Source organism: Harpegnathos saltator, unplaced genomic scaffold (genome assembly GCF_003227715.2).
Source record: "Harpegnathos saltator strain DR-91 unplaced genomic scaffold, Hsal_v8.6 scaffold101, whole genome shotgun sequence".
NCBI classification, from domain to species: Eukaryota; Metazoa; Arthropoda; class Insecta; order Hymenoptera; family Formicidae; genus Harpegnathos; species Harpegnathos saltator.
Window position 1 is genome coordinate 1077501 of NW_020229875.1, and position 18954 is coordinate 1096454.

At 51.1% G+C, this 18954-nt stretch overlaps 1 protein-coding gene across 8 annotated transcripts in view; it reads right to left on the bottom strand.

Moving 5' to 3' along the window:
• LOC105182426 (TWiK family of potassium channels protein 18) overlaps positions 1 to 18954 on the bottom strand; it is a 297075-nt gene that overhangs the window by 112692 nt on the left and 165429 nt on the right. The gene's annotated exons all lie outside the window — the stretch shown is intronic.

Genomic DNA, 18954 nt, shown 5'->3' on the forward strand with positions numbered 1-18954 from the left:
AGAGGGAGGAAGAAAGAGAGAGAGAGAGAGAGAGAGAGAGAGAGAGAGAGAGCATCTTCGAGGCAATGCGGCGTCGCGCCAAGTTCGTCTTAGCATCGACACGTACTCGTCATAAAGTTCTGACAGATCGTACGCTCGACACCTCTGATAAACTCCCGGGAATATCTTGAAAGAGGAGCCCAGAAGTGCGCAAGGATTCCGGGGATGAAGATCCCTCTCGCGAGAGTTATGGTCTGTTCGTTGCTCAAGCGCCGAAGCTTACCCAACAAGCGGCACCTGTCGCTTCCGGAATAACTCGAGAGCCACGGCCACTGCACGATGAATAGCAACGTGGCAGAATCTCCAGTTACGGGCCGGTTAAATGGACGGAGGAGAACCGACGGGACCACCGGGTAATTCCTTTAATCAGCCGCGGAATTCGTGCCCTATCCTCCGACGGAGGCGTCAGCTCGTTACATGATGCGACACACACGTCATGTCCTGCCGGGCGCAAGGTCGTGCCACTTGTTGTTGTACAGCCTTGTGCGCGTAGCCCTCGATAAAATGTTTTCAATCGCGAGTTTTAAAAGACGCGACCGCTAAATTGACACACCAAACTGCGTAGCGAAACGCTCTCGGTAGCGAACTCGCAACGACTGCGGCTGATGTTTATGTCAAACATCTGCGCGTTCAGCTCGCTGCTCAGCGTGCTTGCTCCGCCTCCCTTCCGCTTGAAGGAAATGCCGAGACACGGTTAATACGGCTCGCTATTATTGCCGATCGAACAGGTTCCGCGAAGAAACCGGCAGAAAAAGGCCACTTACTTACCGGAGGCGAAGGAAAGCAATTACGGCGACTGTAGACTTTATAGACGGCCCGACAAAAGAAGCGATAGTGAATATCGCTCGGAATATTTCGACGTGCCCGGTTTATTCGCGAGTACCTACTTTCCTCGAGTTATCACCGGCGGCGATCGGAGCAGAGCGAGCTTCGTGAGATACGCACTTCCGAACAGCGGAAACAATGTCCGAAGAAGCGATCACTCGAGTCGCGATCACAGCGACTCGTCAAAGGGGCGGCGTTTAAAGCTGAGATATCCGAAGGGAAGCGGACGCGCGGCGAACAAAAATTGGGCAACCGGAAGCTCTGGGATATAAAAAGTACCGCGCGAGGAAGGAATGTGCAGTGCCGCTGAAAATGAATGAACGGACAAGCGTGGCGACGCGCGGAAGCTACCTTTTCAGCCGCAAACATTCTCTCTCTCTCTCTCTCTCTCTCTCTCTCTCTCTCTCTCTCTCTCTCTCTCCCTCTCTCACGTGTGTGCGAGTGTATGAGAACGGTGAAACAGCGACCTGATCCGCGGGAGTCGGGTGCGAGTTTATAAATGTGTTTTTCAAGAAGTTACTCGGAAAGTTCGTGGAGAGAAACCTTTTCCTCCGCTACGCGAGGCCGCGCGCACGACTGCGCCATAGTTCCGTTTCGGCCGGGTTAGGGTAAGTACTTCTAACGGGGCGCATCGTTATTACGGATTTAGCAAACGGCAACGGAAGAGAAAGAGAGAGAGAGGGAGGGGGAAGGGGGTGAAGAGTTAGAGAGGGTAAAGACGCCGAATCCAAAAATAAACGCCTGGGAAACTGTTCCGGCTGCGCCAGCAAAACTTTCTGCTGCAACGCCCCTGCAGAATCGTATGAAGTGGAGGAGAGCGAGGACGGGAGGAGGCAGGGGGGAGAGATAGAGAGATAGAGAGAGAGAGAGAGAGAGAGAGAGAGAGAGAGAAAATGGGTAGAAAGGAAGAGAATGTAAACGGAAGCAGAGAGAAGGAGCGGAGGAAGCGGAAAGAAGACAAAGAGAAGGCTGCCAGCGAGAGAGAAACTTTCCATCTTCATCGCGCGCAGTCGCGGTAGAATGCATTCTATTAATTTGCAGGTTAATATACGGATTCGGGGAGAATGAAGAGAGGAGATATCGCGTGCAGTAATCTCGACGACGATTGCTCGACAAATGCGTACCCCAATCGGTGCTCTTTCGACGCATCGAATACCTAGCCGAAATCGTAAGCAGCGCGCGATTTGAAGCAAACACGAGAACGATGTAGCGGAGGAGAGACAAACTTCGGAAAGCTGGAGGATTGCCTGACAACTTGATCGTATCGTAGCGTTGGCAGTCTCCTCACGCACGGCATCTTGTGTGTTCAAAGTTCCAAGTTATAGAAAACAACGGACGACGGAGATGCCTGGGGAGTCGCGACTTCGAAAACGAGAGTCGTGTCTGGCGGAAGCGGCGGGCTGTCTTTGCGAGCACCGCGCGCGCGCACGTATTAGCGCGCGCGGTAATATGATTGATGATAATGCATTATTACGCATTAATATGCATACACCGCTATACGCGCAACACGCAGAATGTCAATGTGGCGCGAGGCGCGTGAATAAAATGAAAGGCATTATTTCCACGACGCCATAATGCGTTACTCGAAAAACACTAGAAAAACATGCCACCCAGCGTCATCCGAATTAATGCAGCCGGTACGGTAGCTCATTTGTTGCCCGTAAAAGCCCATCCTGTTTGTCAGTGTCGCGAGTACAAGCGAAACAACCTACCGCGTTCGGCTATGGAGTGACGAATTCAACGGCGAGGAGTGAGCTCGCGCGGCTTGATAAATAAATCAACAATTTGCCGGATGGGTTCACTACAGTTTCCCGTCGCTGTCATTATGGCCGCGTTATTAATAGGCGGATATTTTCCAGACAGATTAGCTGGCCGGCCGACCGACGCAGCGCGAATTGTAAATCCCGCGCGGGCTCGATTTTCCGATTGCCCACGTTATAAAATTTTCATCCAGTTTCAAAGACAGCAAAAAAGGAGAGAGATAAAGAGAGAAGGAGCAGTGACAAAAGCTCCGCTTGACCGACGCACGTCACGATCGCCGATAAACTATCCCCGAGAGAGAGAGAGAGAGAGAGAGAGAGAGAGAGAGAGAGAGAGAGAGAGAGAGAGAGAGAGAGAGAGAGAGAGAGAGATATGACTGAAGGGCGCGTCTGAGCGAATTCGCGATGGCGGGACGACGTCGTAAAGCGTAATCACAATTCCGCGCGCGCCAACCGAGCGACGCCCGGCATTACGTATGTACGCGTATTCCTTAAAATATTCATGAGGCTGCGAGCGCGCTGTAGACTTTATCGTGCCAATCAAGACGAGAGAGATGGAGGTGCAGATGAAAGGCTACGCCGGCAGCGCCGGCAACGACGACGCCGACGCCGACGGTGGCTACGGGCTACGGACTGAAGGGAGACTTAAGAGTGTAATTAATGCTCGGAATGCAGGATGAGGCGTTTACACAAGCGAAAAACGAGGGGAAGCGATCTCCGGCTGACCTGATTAGACCTTTGGACCAATCCAGACGGAGCTCCTACTCAACGGTGCAGAACGTTGTTGTTTGAGCTACTGCTACTTCGTTCAGCCTGGTCTCAAACCCTCCTCCCTTCTTCTCCCTCGTCCCACCTTCACACTTTTAACTTCCTTTGCGTGCTCGTGAGCGTCTCACTCACTCTCTCTCTCTCTCTCTCTCTCTCTCTCTCTCTCTCTGTCTCTCTCTGCTCGTTTGCAGTCGGAATTAAGAATGAGTCGCGCAGGCAAGAGCAGCGGCTGCTCGAAGCAAGCTTCTCTGGTTGCACACCTCGTCAACCACGTATTCATTTACAATAATGCGCGACAACTCACTTTGCACGCTCTGAATAAGGCGACACCTGAGGAGCTGCGTTTGCCGGTGCGATGCGGTCGAGTCGTTCATACGAGTTGTCGTCGTTATTATTTTGAGTAGTTGGAGGCTTTTGAGACACGAGACGAAACGGCCGGTGAAGTGTGCAGTGTCGGATTGAAGTTCGTGACGTTTTTACCTCTCGACGATTTTCGCAACGGATTTCGCGCTCCGTTGGGGAAATGTATCTCTTGAAAATTGATGAAACACACGGATTGTCCTAGCGCACGCGGGATACGCTGGAAAAGTCATCGGGGAAAAGCATCGCAACCTATAATCACCCGACCGCACGCGAGAGAGGGATAATGGTCGTTTGATCGTTCGTTTGAGGTATCATTCGCGCGAAAGAGAAACAAACGCAATGGCGCTGATTTCTGCATATAAGTATCCCGATTTTGTCCGTGCGGCGATCAATTATGATGTAATGGTCTCTGTGGACATTTAATATACGGATTCATAATGACGCGCGCGCGCGCGCACGAGAGAGAGAGAGAGAGAGAGAGAGTCGGTCGTTGCGAGTGCACAGCTGGCACACACAGTTCAGTAATATATTTTGCGTTTCGTCTAATGTTCCTATATTCTAGTACGTTGGAGTCATATTTGGAGCGAGAATGGCGGCGGGTGCAAATTTTGTAATTACATTATGCAGAATAAGCGCGGCGCGAGAGCCAACAATGCGCAACAAGCTTTTTTGCCAAGTTTCGTCCGAGCGGAGCGGGCAGCGGGATTACTTCTTTCGCAGATATTAATTATAAGCGCGCAACGTACGTGTCCTGTTAAAAAGGGACAATTAATCTAAAATCTCGCGCGACGCCACGAAACTGACGCTCAACTTTCGCGGAAAATCCGCACTCTCATTACGCCATATTGCGAAAAGGGGTCTTTTCGCCATCAGAACAGCCATTAACTTTTTCCGACGCGATTACGCATCGCATCTTTTATCCGGTTTGTACTCATTATTACCCGGTGAGATGTCTAGATGTGCACCCTCTGTGCAAAGTTCGCGCGATTATCCGACGAAGTTCGTCTCGAATCGAATCGAATTCGCGCAGCAAAAACATACGCGTGATTCAGCAAAGTCTCCCTCCTCTCCTGAGATAATCAACGTATCGACGCGGCGATGAATATTTCGCGTAATTTGTCGCGGCAGAATAGCGCGACAGAGGCAGAAGATCGAGTGCCACAGGAAAGTCAAGTGCGGCAACAGTTGCCCCGGTAACAACATGTTATTAAGTTGATTATTATAACAATCGTCGGTGATATTCAAGTTTCAAGTGCCACCGCCATCATCGTTACGAACGTGCTGCGCTGTGTTTTCCGCAAATGCACGATGGCTCTTTCCAGTTTGGTTAATGTCGCGCGCGTTTCATACGGCATGGAGAATTCCATTAAAGCGGGCTACCGCGAATCGCCTCGGCGGGGGCTACGTAAAAGCACGTTCACAGTTGACAGTGATAAGGCTGTATCGTATTACCAAGTTGTTACATCCGAAGCCGGGATACCTGTAATAACTTGGTCGGAGATCGTTCCGCGAAGGCAGATTTGCGCTGCCTGCGCAAATACAAATCTATCGGAGACGAACAAACACCGCGAAGATGAAAGCCTCATGGAAATGATAGTCTGCCGGTGAATCAAAATATATAGTTCGTACAAAGGCTCGGCTAGAGCAACAGAGACGCAACGTCGTCGTTGTCCGGATATAACGGTGGACACTCTGCGCTCAACTATATATAACTTTATATTCTGTAAGGGACGGGAGCATCGCCGCGCCCGGATGGGTCAAGCTCTCAGAAAGCAGATGGGACAGCTGAATAGCACCTTGCAGAATCCCAAAGTTTGCCGCGAATGTATGCGCTTAATGGGAGCGATTGCACGCTCGTAATGCGTAACACGAAACTCTCTTTCCCCGTCCCCCTACGCTTATGTTATGACTCGTGGACAATCGAGCCAACTTAATCGCGGGAGCGAAAGAGAGAAGAGAGAGAGAGAAAGAGAGAGAGAGAGAGAGAATGTCGCGTATGTAAGTTGCATCTGAAAGAATAACAACGTGTACGTCGTTAAAGATGCACGCTCCTCTCTTTTCCAACGAGAAATATCTTTCAATTCCAGTCTGAGAGAGAATCTGTCTGATATCAGCCGGAGGAAAATTTGCCGTCCAAGGGGACGCCGTGATTTTGCTCGAAATAAATATCCTTCTCGAGTGAGAAAGAGACTGTACGCTAAAACGCATTGTCGACGACGAGAACGACGGCGCATTATTAATATACTTTGCCACACGTTGCACGGTTTAGACCGCGGCGGCTCCATCGAGATTTTAAACGCGTCAAACGCACGATTCACCATTCAAATAGATTTCCATTTAACGGTTGATATTTGAATTCGACACCGGGCGCATATGCCAAACGTCAGCCACGCTGACCCGCGCGCTGCTAAGTATTCGCACGAGTAAATCTTCGGCCAATATCCGACTGAAACGTGATGTAACGGCATAAAGCGCGAAAAGCGCTCTCAAATTAAATTTTTACGTGAAATATATGCACATATTTTCCTCGGCTACCCATCTGTACCTATTTCATACCTCTGGAAAGTAAAGAAGAGCGACGGGGCGGGGACGAAAAGGGGGAGGAGAGGAGGGGGGAGCAGAAAGGGGAATAATCCCGCGACCGATCACGCTCCAATCTCTCCGCGGAGAACGCGGGATGTCTACGCCGCCGTACGTAATGCACGGCCCGAGAAGTATAGCCGTAATAAAATGGCCGTTTGAAAGCGACGCGAAAATTCCCGTGGAATATGGATTTAATATACAGCCCGATGCGCTCGCGGGGCGAAATCTAATATCCCGCGAAGGAGTCGATAGTTTCATCGGGATGAACCGTGGGATTCGCGTGGAACGGACGAAAAAGAACGGCAGGAGAGTAATGGCGGGGACGCGCAAGGGGTGAAAGGGGCGAAGGAGGAGGAGGTGCTGGCAGAGGTGAAGGTAGAGAAGGATGAGCATAGATGGGGGGGAGGGGAAGAGGGTAATTCCTATCGAAATTCCACGGGAGTTTTACGACCGCTCTACTAACCGTTCGACGCTCGTGAATTTGCGAAATGCCGTGTCTAGTAAAATGCAGCTTCGAATGCCCCCCTTCCCCCCCTTGCCCCGCCGACGGCCCACGTCGCCGCTGTTACGGCGGAAACCGGTGTCGTAATGTCCGCCGACGGAAGACACCATCGCGCCCCCGTAGAGATAAATACAAAATCGCCTTAAAAAAAAAAAAAAAAAAAAAAATGGAGTAAAAAGAACGCTAAGTTCACGCGCTCCCTTCCATCATCCCCTTTACGGGAACATAACTGTGCGAGGAGAAATTACTGTGCAAAATATCTCGTCCGTAGGAAACAACAAGTTTGAAAAAGTTGAAATAAAAAAATACACATCTACTTAGCGCGCGCTTAAAGACCGCTCCGCCGGCGCCAAAGTTTCGGGAGTAGAAAATGTGAACAATAATACGAGGGTCATTCAAATATAAACCGGATTTTTTACCTGCGGACTCAGAAAAAGAGCCGCAAGCGGGCCGAGGCGCTCCAGGCAGTTGGGTAGAGATGTGTGGAGGGGAGCGACCCCCCGCAACATTCCTCAGTTGCTGTTCCCTCGTCAATAGCAGCATGACTGAACAAGAGGTACCTGCGACTGTTGCGCAACGCATTATCATCCGATTTCTCGCTAACGCGAAGGCGTCAAACCAACTGAAATTTTGACCAGACTCCAAGCACAGTTTGAAGATGGTCAAGAACCCAAGTGTTTGATTGGGCGAAAAAATTTCGCAGTGGTCGTAATGCTGTGGAAAACGAAAGTCACAAACGTCGTCCGCGATCGAGTGTCACTGATGAGAACATTCGGGCCGTTCGCGAACTTGTGGAAGATGACCGGCGCTTAACTGTTGTCGAAATCTCATCTGGACAACGTGAGAACTGCTTATCGCAACAAACGACGCCGGCAACCCATTCGTGACGTTCTGCTTCTCCATGACAACGCGCGGTCTCATACAGCAGCCTTAACCCGCGATAAACTCGGAGAAATGTACTGGACTCTTCTTGAACACCCTCCTTACAGTCCCGATTTATCCCCCCCATGTGACTATCACATGTTCGGACCCCTGAAGGAGGCTTTAGGAGGGGAAAGATTTAACGACGACGCGACGCAGCGGTTGAGCAGTACCTGCGCAATTGGCTGTTGGAGAGCCTTTCTTCTTTTCTTGATGAGGGGATCAAGAAGCTACCTATCCGGTGGAGAAAATGCATTTCCGTTGAAGGGAACTATGTAGAAAAATAATATATCGCTTTTGTAATTTCATCTGTTACCAATAAATCTGTAAAACAAAGTCCGGTTTATATTTGAATGGCCCTCGTACATGGGGTGGAGAAGAGTGAGCGAAGAGTGGCAGCGAGGGTGAGAACGGGCGCTGCGAAATAATTAACCTTTTTACACTGATATATCAATATATTAAATCGTTTTCATCGCGGTCAAGTACTCGTATCTCTTTCGACTTCCGCACAAACGCGATGCGTTTTCTTCGCCCGGCTGACCGTCGCGAATGACAATAGCCGGGCAAATAGCTAGCGCGCAATATTTCTCGAATTCTTCGCGCGTAACGGCGCGTGTATCGGGAGAGTCGATCTTTCAACACCTCGAGCCGTGATGGCACATATATTTCGGGACTTCGCCATCTTTTCTCAAAAAACACGTACGTCAAGTCTCGGAGCTTACTCTGGAATATCCTTCGCGCGCGAAGCGCGCGGAGCGGAACCAAGGACAGTTTTCTCGCGTAAATCAAGCCCGAGGAGTCGAACCGATTCAGAAGCCAATCGGATCAGTGCGGCGCGGTAAAGCGCGCCTCCGTTCAAGTGGAGGCGTCGCGCGTTATACACAGTCGCTCCCGCGCTCCCCGCTGCTGCTTGTGCTCCTCGCTGCGGGCCTTCAACCGACGCGAGATACTTGATTGAGAGCTACATCCTTGCGAAAGATGCGCTGCGGATCGGTGCTCGCGCGCACGCCGTCGCAGCGTCGATCGTCTCTCTCTCTCTCTCCTCGGGGCCGGGATTAAACGGCCACTTTCGCGCGGCGGAACCGCCGACGGTGTCACGGTGGTGTCGCTATTGTGACGGCGGTATCGAACGTCACACGGTCGCGCAAGTCGCCGGGAACATCTAATGTCGATGTCGTCGCCACCGCCCCCCGAGTCGGGCTCGCGCGAACATTGAACGTCGACGACCGGGACGTTCGACGGAGGGGGTCGAAAGCGGCGCGACTCGGTAAAAAGCTCCGCGAGCACGCTGAGATCGTTTGATAATTTCTTGCCGCCGCGTTTTCACGCCGGCGTGTGATCTATGGAGGCGAGATGTCGGCGAGATAAGCCAGCGTTCAATGCGTTTCCGTCGAGCGGCGTCGTAAGATCCACACGAGTAGCGGGAGTCCCTTTTACCGGTCAGCAGGACTATCGTCGCAGGAGAGCACTCGAGGCGCTCGGATACCTGAAAGGTGAAGAGAGCTTGCGACAAGCTGCGCTGGTATGATGACTCATCGTAATGGTCTAATGAGCTCTTGGCAATGAGCAGACGGAGATTTGGAGCGTCAGCGAGGCTGTTGACAGCCACGCCGCTCTGACGGTTCATTCTTTGACTTACACGAGGAGAGACGAATATGGAATATAGATAAGGGCCAATGTCTACACACACGCGCACACACACACACACACACACACACACACACACACAGAGGTCCTGTGACGATAGCCGGTCCTCTGCGAGATTGCTCGTGGGCGTTAACATCGAAAAGAAATTGCAGAAGTGCAATGAGCAGAAAGAAACGATTAATTCGAGCGGCACTTGCGCGACGATGCAGCTCGCTGCGAGACGCGTTAAACACGGCAAATGGACACAATAGACACGAGAAAATTGGCTGTAAAACAAAGAAATTAAAAGCCGAGGAATGCACAAAGGCCGACCCGTAACCCGTGCGCCATTCCGTTGGCCCTCCGACTTTACTATTCCCCCGGCGCGGCTTACGATTTTCTCGACCCGAATGGAAACCCGGCAGGAACGCCATTACAAACACGAGCATCCTTTGGAATGGGAGATGGTTCCGCTAGATTCGTAAATAAAGGTACGACGTGGAACTCTCGGAACGTCGCCGCTAAGTAAAATCTCCAAGAAAACGGTCGTGATGTTTTGTGTGTGTGTGTGTGTGTGTGCGCGCGCGCGAGTGCGGTGGGTAAAGGCGTGGAAACCGCCGCCGCCGCCGTCAGCGGCAACTAGGACTCGATTATTCCGCGGTTTTCACGCTTCTTTCAGGACCGCTAACTTAGGTGCACAAGCAAGAGAAGCTACATACCTACAATGCGCGCCGGGAGACATTGGATATACCGGCGGCCGCGCATTGGCCGTCGCAAGCGGACAAACACGAGGAAGCGCGTATACACGTCGGCCGGCTTCCTGCATTCGCGTAGTTAAATCTCCGTTACCGCTTACGTCGGAGGAAACTTTCAAAAGACATAATGCGCGCCCGCGACGTTTCGCACGGTTTCGCTTCCTGAGCTTCTCAAGAGCTACTTCACGCATGCAACGATGCTACAAATGAGAGAGAGAGAGAGAGAGAGAGAGAGAGAGAGAGAGAGAGAGAGAGGGAGGGAGGGAGCCGCGCGAATGATGAAAATGTCGAGTTATTTTTGCCGTCGTTATTGCCGCCATTATTATCCGCCTGGCGCCCAAGCGTCATTGAAAATGTGGCCGAGCGACGTCATTTCCTCATCAGCGCCTTCGCTTCTCGGTGAAGCTCGATTATGGTGCAAATTAACCGGGAGAGCACGATCTTAAAGACGCACCTTAGCGGACCGAGGATCGATTAGCGCGATGATTAACCCTTTCACCTGCAATACCGTGTGAGACTCGTGGTCCGATTCGTGGATCGAAGGAATTCGGGCCAAACATGAGAAACACGAGTCAGGCTCGTGGTAGGCATACCGGGGGCTAAGTATAAGAAGAACAGGTAAGATTCATCGTATGTTTCGCGAGCCGAACGTTTTGCGAGGAAACGCAAGTGAGACTTGCGGTTCAATTGTTACGTGTTTTGGTCGATGTTCTGCGTCTGCGATTTGCGCTTCGCGACATGCGATTTATGTAGACTGGGCATTACAGGAGGTATCTTCATCACCGACTTTGGCCGACGCGCTGTCGCGACTTACATCGCAGTGCAAGGGGTTAATAATGGACGACTGTGTTCAGGATACCGGCCGGGTATCACTCGTGATTTTTCCTTCCGACGACCGGTTATTATTCCACGGAGAATCTAAATGCTTGAATGATATTCGCCAATTTGAGCAGCGGATAGGCATATCCGGGTATAGACCGCACACATCGACCGCACTATTAATGACTACAAATTGCCACGCATCGTTACGTACGGATACGACTGGCTCTGGCGCGCAATCAATGAAACCTCGTATTGTATTAAGCGGGCTTTTGCGGGTCCTGTTTATGACGCCGGTATTGAGCACCGTTTATAGAAACTGTATTAGGATCGCGCGAACGTAGGCGCGCGTCGCCCCGTATAAAAAGATTGTCAGACTCTGCCTCTGGTGAGACTGGTGAATGCCGACCGTAGTTAATGAATCCCCCAGAGTTTCCCCGGAAGATTAACGACGTAAGGAACGCCGGCAGCTGCTCGGCGATGAAAAGGGGCTAGGAGATCTTTTAATGGTGTATCCGACTCGGGTAATGTCCCGCGCATGGCTCCTCATTTTTCCAAAACAAAAAGTGATTCATAAGGGCGCGTGTACGCGAGAAATCGCTTACTTCCCACCCTCCGCGCCACTCCTACCCATTTCGACGAGATCCAGATTCTTATTTTCATTTCGATCAAATCGAACATTTTACTTCTGCTGGATTTCCATTTTCAACAGCGGCTTCAATCGCTTCCTCACTCACGCACGCGAGTGTTTCGCTTTGCTTTTAAGGAACACCTTTACCCCTCGCATCCCTTTCAAAATTGTCCAAGCCGACACACACACACATACATACACACACACGCACACGTTGCTCGTGCTTGATTATTAATGTCACAATTGTCAGCGGTAATTACATTCGGGCAAAAGTCCAATAATTTGCCGAGCAAAGGGCCGGACGGCGGGTAAAAACGACGGAGCTACTATTAGTTAATTGACGCAACGCAAATCGCAGCGAGCGGAAACAGCCCGGCCAGTCGGCAAACAAACATGCTGATTCTACATTAACGAAATTCATTCGGTAAAGGTTGATGGGAACGCTCGGCAAGGAACGCAATTATGGAGTAGTTTCCGATGCACTCATCGATACATATCGGGATTACTCATACGGTTAAACCGCATGATCAAACCGAGGGCCTTCGAGCCCGAATAATTACAAGATGCAACGAAATAGAATCGCGCGGAAACACGAGCGAGAGCGACGCGCGATCAAAGCGAAGCGCGTTGCGTCTCCATTGCGCGGCATCGGGGAGTGTAAAATCAATCTCTGCTCCATCGAAGCTCACGATTGCCGCCGCGTTACATGCAATCTTGACAACATGCGTCTCTCGTCACGCGAGACCGCAACGTCGACGTGCTGCTCGAGCGTCACGTCGACACTCTCTCTCTCTCTCTCTCTCTCTCTCTCGAGCCGCGATCGAAAAAGTGTCTCCGGTGTCTCTAATAAGTCGCGCGCGCGTTATTCGATTTACGCGCCCAACACCGTCGACACATTTACACCCCCGTAATTGCTCGTCATCACCGCGCATCGCAACGAGCCGGCCGAGACAACAACCCCATGTGTCTCCGGTCGAAACGCACCGTATACGTTATCGCAGCCCCCAAAGGCACATACGACGGCGATACAAACGGCAGCCCCGCAGCACACATATAACAAGCGGAATTTCACGAGCAATAAACAACTGCCAACGTAATCATGGCAGTAATGTATGCCGCCGACGTTCCCTCTCGTCCGAATCGTTCCCGGCTGCGAAGCAAGAGGAGGAGGAGGAGGAGGAGGAGAACAGGGCGGACGAGGCCGCGTGGCCGCGTGTCCCCCGCGCGCCCCAAGTCGCGCGACATCGTCGCGTATATGAACTTGCACGTTCACGTACGTGCTGTTCGCGCAGGTGTTTCACTTTACAAAACTGCCGTGCTCTGCCCTTCCCACCCCTGCCCGCCCGCCCGTCGCGACGGCCATGGACCCATCGCGACGGCGTGTTTTGCGCCGCCGTAGCGGCGAGAAAAGAAAGAAACGGCCGTGGGACTCGGCTTTAGCGCGAGAGGTGGCACAGGTGCTGGCGTTCAGACAGGCGGATACATACCTGTCCAAATGTCTCCATGCGGAGCTCGTATTACGGTAACATATGAGAGCGGGAATACTTATTCCCGTGCGCACCGTCTAACTTCGCTCGTTATGAGACTTTTATTTCCGCCTCGCGGAAAGTTGCTCTGGCGGAAGAGAGAGAGAGAGAGAGAGAGAGAGAGAGAGAGAGTGAGAGAGAGAGGGAGGGGGAGGGAAGTAGGAGCGCGAAAAAAAGGATAATATCGCATGTTTTCCGGAGGATTTACGAGAACGTGCATTTGTCGCGCGATTTCTTTGTCTGTCTGTCTGCCTCTCTCTCTCTCCCTTTCTCTCAAGGCCTTCCCTCGTCGCGCTCTCGCGACCAAACTCTCCGCCGCGCTTTTAATTCAATATCGTGCAAAGTTTGAAGTCACAATCGCGTGAATAATGTCCCGGAACCTCTCATTATCGCGATTGCGCGGCTGCGAGTCACCGTCGACAACGGAATGTGTATACATCTCGTTGTTTACGATAATGTAACTCATCCCCTCTCTCAATTTATCTCTCCTTCTCGCTCGGTGTGCTGGCATGACTGTGCGGAAGAGTAGCACGAGACATTTCACGCTCTTACATTTTGCGATTGAAAACACGGCGGATAAATTTATTCGAAATTAACGCGGGCGAACGAGCGTGTAACTGCGAGTTCGCGAGAGAGAGAGAGAGAGAGAGAGAGCGCGCGCACGCGCTAGAAAATGCATAAAATAAATTAGTCGAGAGTATCACGCGCAGAGTGCCAAGTCTGCTTTTTCCGTGCCGCCGGTGGAACATTAATCACATTATTCGCGCGGCAACTCGCGCGGTAACGCCCGGCAAACAGATCCGAAGCACCGATATGTTAGTTTAATTTTAACTCAAACGGCACTTCGCCGATCATTTGTCCCCCGCGCGTAACTACTCATTTATAGCCGGACCGTCGACATTGCTAATTGGACCGTGCCAATTTGGCGGATCCGCTAAAATCCCAAAAAGTGCGACTCAATAATGCCTGGCGCACACCGCCGCCTGAAAATTCCAGCCGGCTTTGGGTGACGCGCGCTGTACACCGCGCTGTATTGAAGCCCGCGTGTCCACAGCAGGTGGGTTAATTAACGAGGGAAGCTTGGGTTAAATTATTATTCGAGAAGAAAAAGGGACAAGAAAAAATAACACCGATACCGAGCCGAACGGATGAAGTAATTGCGTCGGTCAGACTCGTTAAATTCCAGCGTCGTGCGCGAGCGCACGCGGAGTAATAAACGAAGTCGTGAGAAATTACATGCATGCCGCGCTAATGAAATTCAACGCTACAACGCGCGTTACGCGAGATTCAAAAAAAAAAAAGAAAAAAAAAAGAAAAAAATAACCGATTCCGCGGAAAATCGCGCCGATCGCGCGCAAAGTATCGCCCCGACGACGGAGAGGCTGGGAGGAAGTGGGGGGGGGGAGGGCGGGGCGCGAAGAGGGGAACGTTATAAATTAAATTCATGCATAGGGATTACACGCGACCGCCTGTGAACTCCGTCGGGCCCGGCGGAGTTTTAAGTTCCCTTTAAGTGGGCAAAAAATAAACGGCGGAGGGAATAAAAAGAAGTAGACACTACACGCCCGCGGAGCGGCAGAGCGCGGAAACGCGCGACTATGAAAACACTGAGCGTAGAGAGAGAGAGAGAGAGAGAGAGAGAGAGAGAGAGAGAGAGAGGAGAGAGGGCGAGTGAGAGAGAGGAGAGAGGGCGAGTGAGAGGGGGAGGAAGGGAGAAGGAGGGGGGGGAGCGGGAGCAGCGAAAGGAAGAGAATAAACCTCGTGAAAATGTAAGTTCCCCTTTTCTCGCGATTGCGTCGCGCTTTGACAAACGTACGAGCGCGAATGTACGATCAAACGGAACGCCGTGGGAACGGCGATAAAAATTACGCGTGGCCACGCCGCATCGCGAGACTAATTAACAAATGTCGCCGGGACGGTAGTTGACGGGTGAATATCAATGAGCTGTAATTGCAATGTTCGGGGACCGCCGCTGTGTGTTTACCGGCGCGCGTTATTTGCCAATAATGAGTTTTCAAGTACGTAGAGTCGCGCGCGAACGCATCTGTTATTTCCCCGCGTATAACGCGGGGAAGCGCGCGCTAGAAAAAGTGCGCTCTCGTCGCTCTCCCCTCGCTTTCTCTCACTCTCTCTCTCTCTCTCCCTCTCGCTCTCTCTCTCTCTCTCTCGCTCTCTCTCTCTCTCTCTCTCTCTCTCTCTCTCTCTCTCTCTCTCTCTCTCTCTCTCTCTCTCTCTCTCGCCATTGACTCTCGCTACTTTGTCATGTTAATGCGATACTTATACAGGCGGAAAAGCTATGCGCGGAGCATTTAAGCAACGCGCGCGACACTTTATTGTGAAGCGTGCGTGAACAGCATTGCTCGTGTCCCTCCTCCTTCCTCTTTTCACTCTCTTCTTCCTTTTTCCCCTCGCCCCTTTTTTTCGTCAAACGCACGCGAGCACACGATGCGCGCGCGCGCCCGCGGCGAACTGTACAGCCGCGTAACGTAATGTCGGCTTTAAGGCCCGACATGTGACTACGCATAAAAGCGCGCTTCTTATGGAGAACGCGATATTTTACGACGCGGTCGTCGCCGCCGCTGCGGTTTGTTCCGGCGGGATGATACGAGCCCCGAGTGATACGACAGAATTAACGCGATAAATGACAGATCGATCAGCGTCACAGGTCGAAGGTGCGTACCAATCGCGAGAGGAGAAGCGTAGGCCTGATATCACCTCGCGCATTATTGATGCCCGGTATTCATTACAGCCATCTCACCGACATCGCTCGATCCCGCGCATTTAATCAAAAACACCGCAATGGAGATACTTTCTGCAATTACGAATTCAACGGCGCAAATATTTCACTTTAAAGCGGCCCCCGGTAAATCGCGATCGACAGCGAGTGCTCCGGAATATTTAAACTCCGCATTAGCCACGGAGGCTGACTTCCTTTATTGAAGTAATAGCGAGCAATATAAATGTCCGTAGAATTCGCAGAACGTAGATGCGATAAATTATAGCCGTATTACACTCGGGGAATTCAGCGCGATGGCACAGCGCATCGAAATGTAGAATCAATAATGTGTAGCATCGAGAAAAATGGCTAATAAAAATCGATACTGCCGCTTAATAATGCCCTCCCTCTCTCGCACGCGTGCCCGACTCTCTCTCCTCTCTCTCTCTCTCTCTCTAACTCTCCCGCGATATATAAGTTCCAAGTTTTTTAATTATTAAAACGACGAACTTGGGAACTCTCGTCTCGAGCGGACTCGAACGGGCGAATGTAAGTTTCACGAGCGAGCTTCACCTCACGTTCAATTCAATTTAGTCAAATATGATATATACGGAGGTTCAAAGCGACGGTCGAGGCGACAAGGTCTTTTCAGTTACGCGTCCGACGCGCCGACTATTTGACGCGAGAAATTGTGTCGACGTTGTTCGCAGCTCGAGAACGAAAACGTCCGCTGAATGAAGGATCACACGAGCGTCGCCGGGTCAGATGTTACGTCACATACAAGTGTCGATATTAACTGCGATATAACGTGACGAGCTCGAATTCGCAACGGACTTTGAAACGAGCGCGTATTATCCGCGTAAAGAGTATCATCGGCCGATTGTTGGCCCTAAATCGGGTTATCTAGAAACAGTTATTAAACTGACGATGCTTATCTCTTGGCGCGTTGGCCGTCATAAATGTAACGGTCACATTTGCATAATTTTTAAATTCTCCTTTTAAATTGCGCTTTTAATCCGCTCGTAAATATTTGATCTCCGTCCGCAGCGGCGGGGAAAATATTCATCTAATATATCGCGTTGGGTAACACAAGTATTTTATGCACATTTTACTTTCCACACGAAGCATGATAAGCCGAGTTTCGTGCCGATAAGTGAATCTCAAAATCGGACTTTGCGCCTGCGCTCGCTGAATTATTTATTACGTTGACTTTGAAACTTGCGTAAAGTTGGAAAACGTTTTTGTGGGGGGACCGACCTGCGTGATGAGTAATTCTCTCTTTTTCGCAGCTAATGCTTTAGAAAAAAGAAATTTAACTTTTCAAACATTGTCGCGCGCACGATTCTGATGCCAAGACGCAGCTCCGGCTTCAGAAGCTAATTGCAGGCGACTCGTGAGAGAAGATTTTGAAGAACCGGTAAATGGAAATTCAACAAACAAATGGTAAGTAAGGACGCGCTTCTACCGGTGTCTCTACTGTCTAACGAACGCGATGCTGTTAACTGTCGCTGTAGAATAATACCACTGCGAGAGTGAAAGTTGGGAAAGTTTGCATCACGCGCTCAGGGAGAGTGTAAAAAATGGTGACAGATGAGCGATAACAGAATCGCATTTTTCGACGGAGGTCTTCCACGTCTCCCGACGCGGGCGTGTGTCCCGTCAGCTGCCGCGATATGAGGCGAGACAATAAAGCCACCACAAATAAATCTTCCGCGAGAAACAATCCCAAATTTGAATTCCCACGGTCGGGAGGCTCGCGCGGAAATTATCCGCGTTTCCGGGGGTGAATTTGCCAAGTTCGCCAGGCGGCGGCTCTAGAGAACTTTCGGCGGCCTTGCTATTTTATCGCGCAAAGTTTCGAATGTGACCGAAGAAAGCTACAGTCACCTGAATTTACGTAATTGCGGCTCTTAAGGCGCTTAAATTGCAGGAGCAATTTAATATCCGCGAGTTTACCGTTGCGCTCTGCAACAACGAATAAAAATGCTGCTGAAAAAGTCTCGGGACACACAGTAGCGCAAAAAGCATTAACGAATTATCCTCCGAGATCCCCAATTGTTCCCTATAATAAAGAGAGAGAGAGAGAGAGAGAGAGAGAGAGAGAGAGAGAGAAGAAAGAAAGAGAGAAGAAAGAAAGACTCGGATGGTCGGGCGAATTCGCTCGAACGAATCGAGCTCCCATCGTTTCAACACGTAAAGCCGCCTCGGAAAATTTGACGCGACTACATTCTACCCCCGTGTCCATCGTCGTCGGCGACATTATAAATTGCAAGGTTCGCGCAACAGCGACCCGCGTACACCCCGGGCGCGACCCTGGCGAGATGCTAGCGTGAAAAATGACTGGGCCTCGCATTAATCGCGGCTACTTTAACGTTACGCCCGGAACGTGCGCGAAACTAAAGTTCGCCCGGCACCTGCGGTAGCGCCGGCGAAACGTCGATGCCGATGGATTCGTTACACGGGAACTCGGTTTGCGGTCTTGTACACTTACGAGTGCACGCGTAAACTCTGTCGTCCGTCAAAACTCCGCGAAGCCATTAAAACAAATTACAAGAGGACTCCGGCCGAGAGCCCCGGGCTCGTGTATTTTGCGATGGCGCGTTCGTGTGCTCGTGGAAGCAGCAGTTTAGCCCTTTTGATGCGCGAACGTCTCCGTGTAGGAATTATCGCGGAAACTTTGCCCACCGCGCGCTTTCTACGGTGACATTGTGCGCAACGTATAGCTGCGAGCATCAAGAGGAAATCGGCGATGAAAAATTGAGCGGCAGCGCCCGACGAAAGGCAGCTTGTAATCGTATTTCGTAAAGCCGAAGAGCGCCTCGGGTTTTTCCTCAGTGAGCTAATGCACGCCCGTTCACCGCGTAAAACAGTCGGCGGCGAAGGCGCAAAAAAAGAAATGAGATATTAAATTCCGGACGAAATGGGGAAATCTTAATATATCGCCTGGAAAAAAGCACGACGCCACGTCGCTATTGGATTTCTCCGTTCGCTCATATCGGAAGCGCCGGCTAACGGAGAGCACGAGCCAATTCTTTGCTCCCCGGGGGGAGAAAAAAAAAAAGAAAAGAAAAAAACGAACACAACAGAAAGATAGTGACGACGAGAAAGGGGCGGGAAACG